General features: G+C 46.0%; 1 long non-coding RNA gene across 4 annotated transcripts in view; it reads right to left on the bottom strand.

Moving 5' to 3' along the window:
• LOC101945990 (uncharacterized) overlaps positions 1-14178 on the bottom strand; it is a 332752-nt gene that overhangs the window by 188286 nt on the left and 130288 nt on the right. The window lies entirely within an intron of this gene.

The following is a 14178-nucleotide window of genomic DNA, read 5'->3' as shown; positions in this document are numbered from 1 at the left end:
GAAGCTGGTATTGCGTCATACATGATATGAATTGCATCATGTTATTCCTAGAAGTCATGGGTGATGCAATCATAACAAAGCTTACATCATTCTGCTGAACAAATTGCCCTATAGCAGCTCTAGAAATCATACAGTGTTGTGCTCTCTTATTTGTCAGTGTTTGATTCTGCAAAGGGACACATTTCTGTTTAGCCAAAGTGAGCAGAGATGCCTCGTACTTGGGTGAACAGTGCAGATAACTTCTGCTATGTTTGTGGTGAAGTGACTTTTGCATCACAAAAGTGCAGTATAACCACTATGGTTAAGAAAGCCTATCACCTTTATTTTGGCTGCAAAATTGGAGATCAGGACAAGAGGTGGGCCCCACACATATGCTGCAACACTTGTGCAACAAATCTTCGCCAGTGGTTGAACAGGAAAAGGAAATCTATGCCTTTTGCAGTGCCAATGATTTGGAGAGAGCCAACAGATCATACCAGCAATTGTTACTTCTGCATGGTGCCTCCAGTTGGGAAAGGTGTGTCAAAGAAGAAAAAGTGGACTGTGCATTATCCAAACATTCCATCAGCTATACGCCCAGTACCCCACGGAGAAGGACTGCCGGTTCCTGATGCACCAGAATCATTCTTACTTGAGTCAGACGAGGAAGAGGATGAAACTTCTGGTCCTGAACCATCAATGTCACAGGACCCACATTTTCTCCCATCCTCCTCCTTTGAACCACACCTCATAACACAAGGTGAACTGAATGACCTTGTCAGGGATTTGGAACTACCCAAGAGTAAGGCAGGGCTGTTGGGCTCCAGACTACAGCAGTGGAATCTCCTGGCAGGTGATGTTAGGGTTTCCATGTTCCGTGACCGTCAAAAGGATCTTGTCCCATTCTTCTTCATGGAAGGTGATCTTGTAGCCTGCAACAACATCGATGGTGTGATGGCAGCCCTCAACATCGTTCACGATCCAGATGAGTGGAGACTGTTCATTGATTCATCGAAGACGAGTCTTAAAGCTGTTTTACTGCATAATGGCAATGTTTTGCCATCAATTCCAGTTGGTCATGCAGTCCATAGGAAACCTATGACAACATGAAACAACTTTTGAGGTGCATAAACTATGACCAACATCAGTTGCAGCTTTGTGGTGATTTGAAGGTTGTTGCTCTCTTGCTTGGTCTGCAGACTGGATACACAAAGTACTGCTGTTTTCTCTGCGAAAGCGATAGTCATGCAAGAGATTCCCACTACATCAAGAAAGATTGGCCACTCCGACAGTCATTGGCACCTGGGAGGAAAAGTGTTCAGCATCCACCACTTGTTGAATCAAGGAAGATTTTGTTACCACTCTTACACATCCAGTTGGGTCTGATGAAGAACTTTGTCAAGGCCATTGACAAAACACAAGCAGCTTTCAAGTACCCCTGTGGAAAATTTCCAAGGTTAAGTGAAGCTAAGATAAAGGAAGGTGTCTTTGTTGGTCCCCAGATTCGTGAACTTCTTCGAGATGATGCATTTGACCATGCACTGCATGGCAAAGAAAAGACGGCATGGAAAGCCTTCCAGTTAGTGGCAATAAATTTTCTTGGAAACAACAAGGCAGACAACTACAGGTTGTTGGTGGAAAACCTCCTCAAGGCATACAAAAGCCTTGGTTGCAACATGTCACTAAAGATACATTTTTTGCACTCTCATCTAGATTTTTTTCCACCGAACTGCGGAGCAGTGAGCAACGAGCACGGCGAGCGATTTCACCAGGACATTGCAACAATGGAGAAACGCTATCAGGGCAAATGGAGCCCATCAATGCTTGCAGACTATTGCTGGACAGTGACAAGAGATGCTCCATTTAATGAATACAAGAGACAAGCCAAGAAGCGCCGAGTAGACACTGAATAGGACTAAACTATGTACATAATAGTTTTTTGCCTTTTGTTTCATAATAAATTTTATTTATATAACCCTTTTGCTGATTTTTAAAGTGTTACATAAACAGGACAGGTGAAATATTATCATGTCAAGCAACCATAAACACATGAAAAGCCCTAGGTTTACAATTTATGATTAAAACTCTATCTACACAATATACATAGACATAAAATGTAAAAACTTAAATATCTTAGAAACAGTAGCCAATCAGTTGTTTTAATTGTCATATTTGAATTCGGCACATCAAAATACATAATAAATAGCACATTTTATCTCTGAAGCAGACGACTTCTCAAAAATTGTAGACCAGTGTAATACAATACTTTACCACTTGCAATAACGCAGTGATGTTAACACCATCAAACCTTCACTGTATTAAGTGCCTCCTGCAGCAGCTATTTTCTGTTCAGATATTGTTGTAAGTGGGGGCAATATGGAATCTGTGTAGAGTGCATCCATGCGTACACACTATTTAGCCAGAGGTTTTCTAATCTATTTATTTGAGGAATTTATCTGGGCCCCATCACTGTATAATAGCTCAGTGCCTCGCAATCTTTAATGTATTTATCCTCCCAAACACCTATTATCCCCATTTTATGGATAGTGAACTGAGGTACAGAGCAGCTAAGTGACTTGCCCATGATCACTCAGGGAATCTGAGGCACGGCCTAAGGCAGCACCCAAGCCCCTGGACTATGCTTCCTCTCTAATGTGCCCCCGGAGTCGATTAGGCAGCGCATGGGACTAGAGTTGCTGGAGTGTAGGGAATGCTCATGGCAATGAGTCTGGACCCTGCCAGTCTAGAATAAGATTCTGTTGGAATGAGTTCTGAATGAAATTGGTCATCACCACCACGGTGTGCAATGCAAGCAAAGACCAGATGGGGCCATGTCATCACCTATAGGCTACATCAGCTGGTGCCAGCTCATACAAAATCTGTCTCCGGCGTAGGAGGGAGCAAGTGCTTGTGAAAAGGAGTGTGGTTCTGTCTCCTCTGTGACTGCTGGGTCGGTGTAATACCCCAGGGAGAAGGGCTCCTTTGCTCCCAGATCCCTCCCATTCCCTGTTCCTTTCCCCTCTCAGGAGGAACTGCTGAAAAGGTTCTTTTTGTGTCCCAGCCCTTACTCTGCTATCTGGTCTCTCCCTTAGAGCTTGGCACAAATGCACACGCAGATATAAGGCATGCACACCAGCTTCAGAGGAGCACCCTGCCCTTCTCCCTCCCTAGAAAACCTGATTTTTCAGGAAAGGTGGATTTTATTACTCAGAGGGGGGGAAACTGCTTCCAGCAGCCAATTTTTCCTAGATATCTTTACTGGGATGGCACCTTTGATGTAGCTCTGGCTCAACGCAAGGCATGTGGCAGAAGGAGGCCTCTTCCATTTAAAATGCACTGCCTGGATCAACATGGCTGGGGAAGGCAGCATAACAGAAGGGACTGATCTTGGAAGACCACAAGGAAGTTGAGATGCTTATTAAGCATGAAGCACAAAGCTAAACAATGCAGTTTGTAGCTCAGTAGATCTGTTGGAAAACACCTGATAATATCACCAAAGCACCCAACCACCCTTGCCCTTATTGTTTATCATTCCAAACCATGTCCATTTCCTCCTTTTGGTACATACTTCTTATCATCTTAGGTTATTTCCTAGTTTCTCAGTTCCCCAGCAACTTTCCAAATGTCTCAACAGCTGCCCGTTACTGTTTATTCCCTTATTTGGATGATTTTTGTGTGTTTTCTCTTGCACACATTTTGTAGTTACTGAAATATCTGTTACAGCCATTTTAAATATATGCTAAAAGTGACCACTCAGAAAAATTCCACTTCTACAATTAACTCAACTACAAAGGCTCATGGGACTTTAGCTCCTAGGAGAGCCTTAGGTCCTTTCTTTAACCTATCTTCAATGTCAGCATGCCCTATGCTAATATGCTCTTTCCCCTCCCTCCAACCAGTCCCTCCCCTCTGACCTGGGAAAATCTTTTATCTTCCTGTTGCTCTAAGGAAAGGTTAAAATCCCTCGTTCCTGACCGTGATAATCCTTTGAGGAACAGTTTGGACATGGAGGGGGCCTGGTGAAGATGCATCTTTCTTGCTCTACACTCTCTCCAGCCTGTAATAAAGTCAGCAGTCTGTAAGGTGAAATTCACCCCTGGACAGCGGGTCTGCATGAGGCCCATGCACCGGTTTAGTCCCACTTTAAGTGGTGCATGGCCTTTGTGCTGGTTCTCTGCCCTGGTGAATTTTACCCTGGGGGCATAGTGAGTTTCCAGGTTGAGACCTGGGGTTAGTGCCAGTAAAGTTCCAAACACCCAGACTTGATTGCTAAGGGTCCCGGATACAGAGTCTCTCTGAGGCCTTAGGAAGGCAATGCTGCCCTGACTGAGTCAGGCTGCTTGGTGAGAACATCCCTGAGGAGCTTCCTGTGACAAGCTCACAGATTGAGGAGCAGAGGGGTGCCTCTGGACGCCTTTTATGCATGGTATTTACAAGGCATACGCCACTCCTTGGAAAGACTTGTCTGAATTCCATCTGGTCATGCATGCAAGAGCTTAGCTTTCTTCTTGATAAGTTGTTGAAATAGTGACATCCTTTTGGCTGTACTTAACCTCCACCATCATTTTTACGTTAGGCTATTAAGTAAATGTAATGTTGGGAGCTGGATTTGCCAGGGAAAAGAAGCTGATTGGGGTTTCTATCTAAAGCTGCAGACTACTGCACTGATTTCAGTGCAGGATCGACTAAAGGAAGAGAGACTCCTGGGCTGAGTATTCTGTATTGAGAATACGTTGTAGAGACGAGCAGCTCAGTGCTTGGCACCAGGATCTCTACCATCTGCCACCTCCTGCAAGAGGATCTTTTACTGGCTGAACAAGAAGAAACATTAACATCCTAAGAGTTCACCTAGTCACCCATCAGAGACAGGCCTGTGCCAGCTCTGCAGGAAGCGCACGCTCCAGATTTACAGTCAGTTCCAAAAGGAATTTAATAACCTAGATTAGCTTGTGCGGATGTGAGGGGCCTGGCACATGCTGTGTGTCTGCTGCAGTGCTGCTCAAATAAAAGCAGCGGTGGCCTCCCTCTCTCTCTCTCTCTGAGGGTAGCTTCCTAATCACCCTGAGCTGCTGATTAAATAATCAAGAGTCTGAAAATAGGCATTGAAATCAGCAATGAAAATAGTCTGGTTTAATTTACATTTGGATGTGCAGTGGAGCATCAGTTTTAGCTTCTCAGAAGCCAGCAACTAAGGAACGTTATTATTTCTTTGTGTTACTGCAGCAGCAAGGAGCCCTAGTCATGGACCAGGCCCCCATGGTGCCAGGTGCTGTACAACACATGACCAAAAGAAAGTCCCTGCCCCAAAGACCTCACACTATAAAATATAAGACAAGAGACAACAGGTGGATGCTCACAGACGGGGGAGTACAGGGAAACAAAGAGATGATATTGGTCAGCAGGACAGGCAATGGTCTCACCACATCAGCAATGTACCTATTGTCAAGGATTTTGTAGGCAAAGGAAAATTTTAAGGTGGGACTTATCCTGTACTTAGAGCGCTCCATCCTCAATGCATCGTGTAGCTCCTCTTAACAGTGACGTCCAAAGGCTTTAAAACAAATCAGGACTTTGTCTCGTCTTTATGATGCATTAGGAAGGCCTCCAAGGTTCTGTCTTTTCTGCTTAGAAAGTTCCCAAGAGTCCCATCTGGTTTAGCTGTAGGAGTGCCAGGAGATCTCAGAGCATATGTATTGCAAGCTCTGACAGCTTAATTGAAGAGGCAATGGAAAGTATCAAGTCTTCCGACAAAGAAAGCCTTTCTCCAGAACGTTGATTTGGCAGGGATGTTAAAACAACAATGTTTTTAAACAGTCTGACAAAGCATCCTTGACGACCTCAATTGCTCAAGGTTCACTCTCGGCTCTTTGTGAGGTCACTGTAAGCCCAGGCTAACACAGTTGGCTCTGGCCCACTCTACTGGGTGGAGGTTATGAGCCCAATACTTTAGGGAGTAGAGAAGCTCATGTTCTCAGATCTAGGAGCCCTGAGGTCAGGTCCTGTTACCTCACTTAAGCCTGGTCTACACTACAAGTTTAGGTTGAATTTAGCAGCGTTAAATCGAATTAAGCCTGGACACGTTCACACGGCTAAGTCCCTTTTTTCGACTTAAAGGGCCCTTTAAACCGGTTTCTTTACTCCACCTCCAATGAGGGGATTAGCGATAAAATCAGCCTTAGCGGGTCAGAATTGGGGTAGTGTGAATGGAATTCTACGTTATTGGCCTCCGGGAGCTACCCCAACCATGTGCTTTGACTCCATCAATGGAGAATCACGCAACAGGGAAGCGGGTTCGGGGTATGAGGAAGATGAGGATGAAGACAATGAAGATATCTCACAGCAAGGAAGCGGAGAAACTGGTTTCCCCAACAGCCAGGATAATGTTTATCACCCTGGACCTGGAACCAGTAACCCCCGAACTCACCCAAGGCCGTGCTCCCAGACCCTGAGGGCACACAAGGGACCTCTGGTGAGTGTACCTTTGTAAATATTACACATGGTTTAAAAGCAAGCGTGTTTAATGATTAATGATTAATTTGCTCTGCCAATCGCGGCCAGTACAGCTACTGGAAAAATCTGTTAACATGTATGGGGATGGAACGGAAATCCTCCAGGGACATCTCCAGAAAGCTCTCCTTCATGTACTCCCAAAGCCTTTGCAAAAGGTTTCTGGGGAGGGCTGCCTTATCCCGTCTGCCATGGTAGGACACTTTACCACGCCAGGCCAGTAGCACGTAGTCTGGAATCATTGCATAACAAAGCATGGCAGCATATGGTCCTGGTGTTTGCCGGCATGCAGACAACATCCATTCCTTATCGCTCTTTGTTATCCTCAGGAGAGTGATATCATTCATGGTCACCTGGTTGAAATGGTGCGATTTTATTAAGGGGACATTCAGAGGTGCCCGTTCCTGCTCAGCTGAACAGAAATGTTCCCCACTGTTAGCCACGCGGTGGGGGGGAGGGGTGAAGTGATCATCCCTGAGAATTGGGTGGGGGGGAGGGATGGGGGTTAGTTGGGTTTGTGCTGCATGTTAACCCGGAAACCGCAGCCCCTCCTTTTACATTGCAAACCCATTTTAAATGGCCAACTCAACGGGTGCTTGGTATGGGAAATGAGGGCGCTACTGTTTGAAACCATTCCCACATGTTAAGAAGGTTAAAAAAGCCAAAAGACTGTGGCTTACCATGGCTGCCTGCAAGCCGAAATCCGTTGCCTGGCACTGCGTGAGTGATCTCTCACACCAAACCGGCAGGCCCTCAATATAAGAGGAAAAATGCGACCTTGTAATGAAAGCACATGTGCTGTGTAATGTGAACAGCAAAATTTAACGTGAAAGAGTGTACCCATTGTTCTCTAAAATGTGTCTTTTCTTAACCACCTCTCCCTTCTCCTCCACCAGCCTCAAATGTTTCTCCTTCGCAGAGGCTGGCAAAGATTAGGAGAAAACGGCGGACTCGGGATGATATGTTCTCGGCGCTCCAGTTGTCCTCCCATGCTGAAAGAGCACAGCAGAATGCGTGGAGGCAGTCAATGACTGACTACAGAAAAGCACAATATGAACAAGAGGAGAGGTGGCGGGCTGAATCGTGGGCTGAAAATGATAGGTGGCGTCAGCTTGTAGACAGAAGGCAAGAGTTGATGCTCCGGCTGCTGGAGCATCAAACTGATATGCTCCAGCGTATGGTTGAGCTGCAGGAAAGGCAGCAGGAGCAGAGACCACTGCTACAGCCCCTGTGTAACCAACAGCCCTCCTCCCCAAGTCCCATTGCCTCCTCACCCAGACGCCCAAGAACACGGTGGGGGGGCCTCTGGCCACCCAGTCACTCCACCCCAGATGATTGCCCGAGCATGGGAAGGCTAGCCTTCAATAAGTGCTAAAGTTTTAAAGTTTTAAACTGCAGTGTGTCCTTTTCCTTCCCTCCTCCCCCACCCCTCCCAGGCTACCTTGGCAATTATCCCCCTAGTTGTGTGATGAATTAATAAAGATTGCATGAATGAGAAGTAACAATGACTTTATTGCCTCTGCAAGCGGTGCTCGAAGGGGGGAGGGGAGGGTGGTTAGTTTACAGGGAAGTAGAGTGAACCGGGGGTGGAGGGGGCGGAGGGTTCATCAAGGAGAAACAAACAGAAGTTTCACACCGTAGCCTGGCCAATCACAAAACTTGTTTTCAAAGCTTCTCTGATGTGCACCGCGCCCTGCTGTGCCTTCCTAACCGCCCTGGTGTCTGGCTGCGCGTAATCAGCAGCCAGGCGATTTGCCTCAACCTCCCACCCCGCCATAAATGTCTCCCCCTTACTCTCACAGATATTGTGGAGCGCACAGCAAGCAGCAATAACAATGGGGATATTCTTTTTGCTGAGGTCTGAGCGAGTCAGTAAGCTGCGCCAGCGCGCTTTTAAACGTCCAAATGCACATTCCACCACCATTCGGCACTTACTCAGCCTATAGTTGAACAGGTCCTGACTACTGTCCAGGCTGCCTGTGTACGGCTTCATGAGCCATGGCATTAAGGGGTAGGCTGGATCCCCAAGGATCATGATAGGCATTTCAACATCCCCAATGGTTATTTTCTGGTCCGGGAAGAAAGTCCCTTTCTCCAGCTTTCGAAACAGACCAGAGTGCCTGAATATGCGAGCATCATGTACCTTTCCCGGCCATCCCATGTTGATGTTGGTGAAACGTCCCTTGTGATCCACCAGGGCTTGTAGCAGTATTGAAAAGTACCCCTTGCGGTTTATGTACTCGGTGGCTTGGTGCTCCGGTGACAAGATAGGGATATGGGTTCCGTCTATCGCCCCACCACAGTTAGGGAATCCCATTGCAGCAAAGCCATCCACTATGGCCTGCACGTTTCCCAGAGTCACTACCCTTGATATCACCAGGTCTTTGATTGCCCTGGCAACTTGGATCACAGCAGCCCCCACAGTAGATTTGCCCACTCCAAATTGATTCCCGACTGACCGGTAGCTGTCTGGCATTGCAAGCTTCCACAGGGCTATCGCCACTCGCTTCTCAACTGTGAGGGCTGCTCTCATCCTGGTATTCTGGTGCTTCAGGGCAGGGGAAAGCAAGTCACAAAGTTCCATGAAAGTGCCCTTATGCATGCGAAAGTTTCGCAGCCACTGGGAATCGTCCCACACCTGCAGCACGATGCGGTCCCACCAGTCTGTGCTTGTTTCCCGGGCCCAGAATCGGCATTCCACAGCATGAACCTGCCCCAGTAACACCATGATTTGCACATTGCTGGGGCCTGTACTTTGTGAGAGGTCTATGTCCATGTCAATTTCCTCATCACTCTCGTCGCCGTGCTGCAATCGCCTCCTCGGCTGGTCCTGGTTTTGCTTTGGCATATCCTGGCTCTGCATATTCTCCAGGACAATGCGCGTGGTGTTCATAGTGCTCATAATTGCCGTGGTGATCTGAGCGGGCTACCATGATCCCAGTGCTATGGTGTCTGGTCTGAAAAAAGGCGCGAAACTAGTATCTGATGGAGGGAGGGAGGGGCGAGTGATGACATGGCGTATAGGTACAGGGAATTAAAATCAACAAAGGTGGCTGTGCATCAGGGAGAAACACAAACAACTGTCACACAGAATGCCTCCCCTCCCCAGATTGAACTCAAAACCCTGGGCTTAGCAGGCCGTTGATTTCATGGAAAGAGGGGGAAGCAAATGAATACAGAACAAATCTATTTTTTACATCTTAAGCTGGCAGCTGACAGTGCAGCATGACTGATAGCCCTCGGCATCTTCTGGGTGCTTGGCAGAAAATACTGGGCGCTTGGCAGAAAATAGTGTACTAAGGCTTATAGCCATCATCGTCAAGACAGTTCAATAGGACTGAGCATGTCTGCCCAGGTGCCCATGATTGAACTGCAATATGACGACGATGGATATCAGTCTTAATACACCATCTACTGCCAAAAGGCAAGGGGCTGCTGCTGTGTGCAATGCAGCCCCACGTCTGCCAGCCCCACGTCTGCCAGCACCTGGATCGCCGATGAAGGCTACCAGTCATACTGCACCGTCTACTGCCAAAAGGCAATTAGTTAGCTGCTGCTGTGTAGCAATGCAGTCCCACATCTGCCGGCACCCAGAGGACATATGGTGACGGTGAGCTGAGCTGAGCGGGCTCCATGCTTGCCGTGGTATGTTGTCTGCACAGGTAAACCAGGTAAAAAGGCGTGAATCGATTGTCTGCCGTTGCTCTGACGGAGGGGGAGAGACCTGACGACATGTACCCAGAACCCCCCGTGACACTGTTTTGCATCATTCAGGCATTGGGATCTCAACCCAGAATTCCAATGGGCGGCGGAGACTGCGGGAACTGTGGGATAGCTACCCATAGTGCAACGCTCCGGAAGTCGACGCTAGCCTCGGTACTGTGGACGCGGTCCGCCGACTTAATGCACTCCGAGCATTTTATGTGGGGACACACACAATTGGCTGTATACAACCGATTTCTATAAAACCGGCTTCTATAAATTCGACCTAATTTCGTAGTGTAGACATACCCTTAGTATTTGTATTACCTAACTCCTAGGAGCCCTAGTCATGGGCCATGTCCTCATTGTGCTAGGCACTGTACAAAACACAACAAAAACTCAGTTCCTGACCCAGGGAGCTTGTAGGCCTTCACTTTCCATTACAAAGCAGCCGATGAGGGCACAAGCGCACTTCTTGTTTTGCTTCGCAGGTCACCTTTGACGTGGGAGTTGCATGTGGTTACCAAAGCAAAGAAGACTGGAGGGAGGGGGACCAGGTGAAGAATCTGATAAGTCTTCAAATAGGTTAAGGGGTGTTATAAAGAAGGTGATCAATTGTTCTCCATGTCACTGAAGGCAGGACAAGAAGTAATAGGCATAATCTGCATCAAGAGAGATGTAGGTTAGATATTAGGAAAACCTTTCCAACTCTAAGGGTAGTTAACCTCTGGAATAGGCTCCCAAGAGTGGAAGCCCTGTCTTTGGAGGTTTTTAAGAACAGGTTGAACAAAAACCGGTCTAGCTTTACTTGGTCCTGCCTCAGTGAGGACTTCTCAAGGTTCCTTGCAGACCTACATTTCTATGATTCTAAGCCAAAGTGTGTTTAGCTGCAGTTCCAATACTTTAGCCATGTTATTGCAACGTTGCCATTTCCAATGTCACCTCTATGCCTGCTACCTCCCCTAGCTGTCAGCTGCCTTCTCTGGCTCTCTACTACCCAAGACTTCACACAGCACACGTTTACAATTCAGAACTAAAACAATTCTGAAATTGTGTTCTGTAAGCGTTGATTTACTCCCCCGGAGGAAAAACACCTTTGCCTTGGATTCCAGGTGTGAGGTCAAGCTTTACACTGAATGTATCGGAGAGAGTGCAGCCTCTGAGGATTATTAATGAGGGTTTCAGGTTGCCATGTTAACATTTGGCCCTTCTGCTCTGTAATAACTCAATAATACACTTCAGTGCTCACCACTTTTCAACCTCTTTCTCTCTGTTGCATCATTTTCCAGGAGCTCTTTATTCAGCAATGACTCCCATTAGGGAAGCATATCTCCACGGCATTAACAAGACAGGTTGATTAGCTGCAAGGTGGTTGCCTCATCATGAAGCAAAGTACTATAAAATAACTCCCAGAAATACGTTTCCCCACCAGTCCAGATTCTTGCACCTCCCCCACACAGAGCTCCACAATCTTTTATTCAAGAAAGGCCCAGTTTAGCACATACTTGGGTGGCATACTGGAAAGGACTTAGAAGTCCTGAGTTTTATAGTGCCTCGCACAACAGGGTCTCGGTCCATTACTTGGGCTTCTAGGTACTATGGAAGTACAAATAATAATGAACATGAGCTCTCAGGGTGATGCAGTGGGTAAGAAGGCTAATACAATCCTCGGATGTACACATGAGGTATATCAAGAATGAACACGGAGGTGGTATTTTCTCTACATGCAACAATGGGGACACCACTACCAGGATTCTCGATACAATTTTCAAAAGAGACTTGAAAATGGGTATAAGGTTTCTACAGCACTTCTGGTGCTTTTGAAAATGTTACCCACTTCTGGTGTTCACATTTTTTAAAGGATGTTGAAAAATTGGAGATGGTCTAGAGAAATAAGAACAAGTCTTGAAAAACTTGCCTTACAGTGAGAGAAGCCTAAGAAGCTCGATGTCATTAGCTTATCAAAGAGAAGGTTAAGAGGCGATTTGATCAGTCTACAAGCAGCTACTAGGCAGAAGATGTCCGATAGCAGAGGGCTCTTAAATCTATCAGACAGAGACAGAACGAGATCCAATGGCTGGAAGTTGAAAACAGAAAAAAAATGCACACATTTTTAACCATTAGGATAATTAGTCACCAGACAGCTGGAACTGGAACAGCTTATGTAGGGATGCAACAGATTGTCTATCACTTGGAGTCTTGAAATCAAGATTGAACGTAAAAAAAAAAAAAAACACTCTAGTTCAGTAGTTTTCAACCTTTCCCAGATTGGGATGCCTTTTCCGTAAATTAGTGACCAGCTTGTCCCCTGAAGCCAGGAGGAATTTATATCCTTCCAAACTTTTTCAAAATCTTTACTAATGTAATTGTAGCAGTTCCTATTTTCCATATACTTTTTTTGTTTGGAGATTTTTGAAGTTTTGGGCCTCACTGATATCTTGTGGCTATGAGTTCCAGAGACCAATGGTGCTAATTGTTGGGAAAAAAGCATTTCCTTTTAAGCAGTTTGAAAGGCCTGTGGCCTGAAGTCTATGAGAGACAGGAAGTAACTGAGTGAGCTGTTAGCTAGAGAGTAAGGAGAGTTGACTGAGGGAGGAAGTACCGCATTTACATATTAACTGCAGATGGTTTGGGGACATTGGGATATAATTTGGCTAAATTTTGTACTCAGCCCATATTTTAGAGATTACCTTGTTGGGAACCACCTGGGCAAAGCCTTGAGAATGACTGGGTAGCGGGGTCACCCTGACGAAGACTGCTGTTTGCCAAGGTTGGGTAAGAGCCTCTGGCCAGAATCCTAGTTCAAAGGCAAAGAAATTATGTATTCCTGGATTGGTGTTGGGAATATTTCTCTGGCTGATAGGGACTTTGCTGGGTCTTTTAGGCCACTGATTCTCTTGTATTTAAAAGAGCCAAACTTGCTTTACATGGACAGGTCTCGGTAGTGGTTCTAGTCTATTTTAGATCAGCTGGGCTTGTTACGCTATTGTCCTGCATCGTATGCAGTCATTTATATGAGTGTCAAATACAACCATTCTGATCTGGTAGGGATTCATATCCATTTTGCACTAGTGTAAGTAGCTACCACATGAGATCAGTTGTATTACAAGCCCACTTTCTTCTGCTGTAACTCACTGCACAGGAGGCAAGGACAGCAGAAAAACTAGGCCTATCATCTTTTGCCTATGACGAGGCAACCCCAATGCTCAAGGCACAGTGCAAGCAAATCTACCCATGCTCATGACCTCACCGAGGTTTTAAAGGAAACAGAATTTTTCTCTATAAACACCAGATGAAAAGGGAATCACTCTGTCTCAGGCACCAGCCAGTCACACAGACAGGCGCATAAGAAGGAAACCGGCACAACAGAGCACAGGTTTGGAGAGGAGTTAAAGATTCAGTAAAAAAAAAAAAAAATCCTTTTGTTTCTTAACGTAGGTAGAAAAGGCCAGTTAATCCCAGCTGGGACCAGTGGATATGCAGCTTGTTAAAAAATCATGAGTCAGAGCTCAAAAAGTCATGAGACACTTTAAAAAAGATAAATGTTGGGTTTTATCTATTTGCCTTCTGGTGTTGGAGACTTCAGGGGTCAAGGTTTCAAGCCATGGGGCCTAGAAACTTGCTGGTTATTTTCTCTTTTTAAATAAAAGCTGAGAATCTTACCTAATCACAGGATTCCAGGAGCTGGGGCTTGAAGAAAAAACACCATATAAAGCTTCTTCAGATGCAAGAAGTGAGGTTCTTACCCACGAAAGCTTATGCTCCCAATATTTCTGTTAGTCTTAAAGGTGCCACAGGACCCTCTGTTGCTTTTTACAGATTCAGACTAACACGGCCACCCCTCTGATACATATAAAGTTTATCATCTGAGGATTTCCAAGTGCTTTGCAAACATGGATTAATTAAGCCTCACAAACCCCCATTTTATTTTATTAGCAGTAATAATAGAGAGGATCCATTTAACTAAGCTCTGTACAAACTCACAAAGAG

This window comes from Chrysemys picta, chromosome 17, assembly GCF_011386835.1.
Source record: "Chrysemys picta bellii isolate R12L10 chromosome 17, ASM1138683v2, whole genome shotgun sequence".
NCBI classification, from domain to species: Eukaryota; Metazoa; Chordata; order Testudines; family Emydidae; genus Chrysemys; species Chrysemys picta.
The sequence above is the reverse complement of the archived record's forward strand: the minus strand, read 5'-3'. Positions and strand labels throughout refer to the sequence as shown.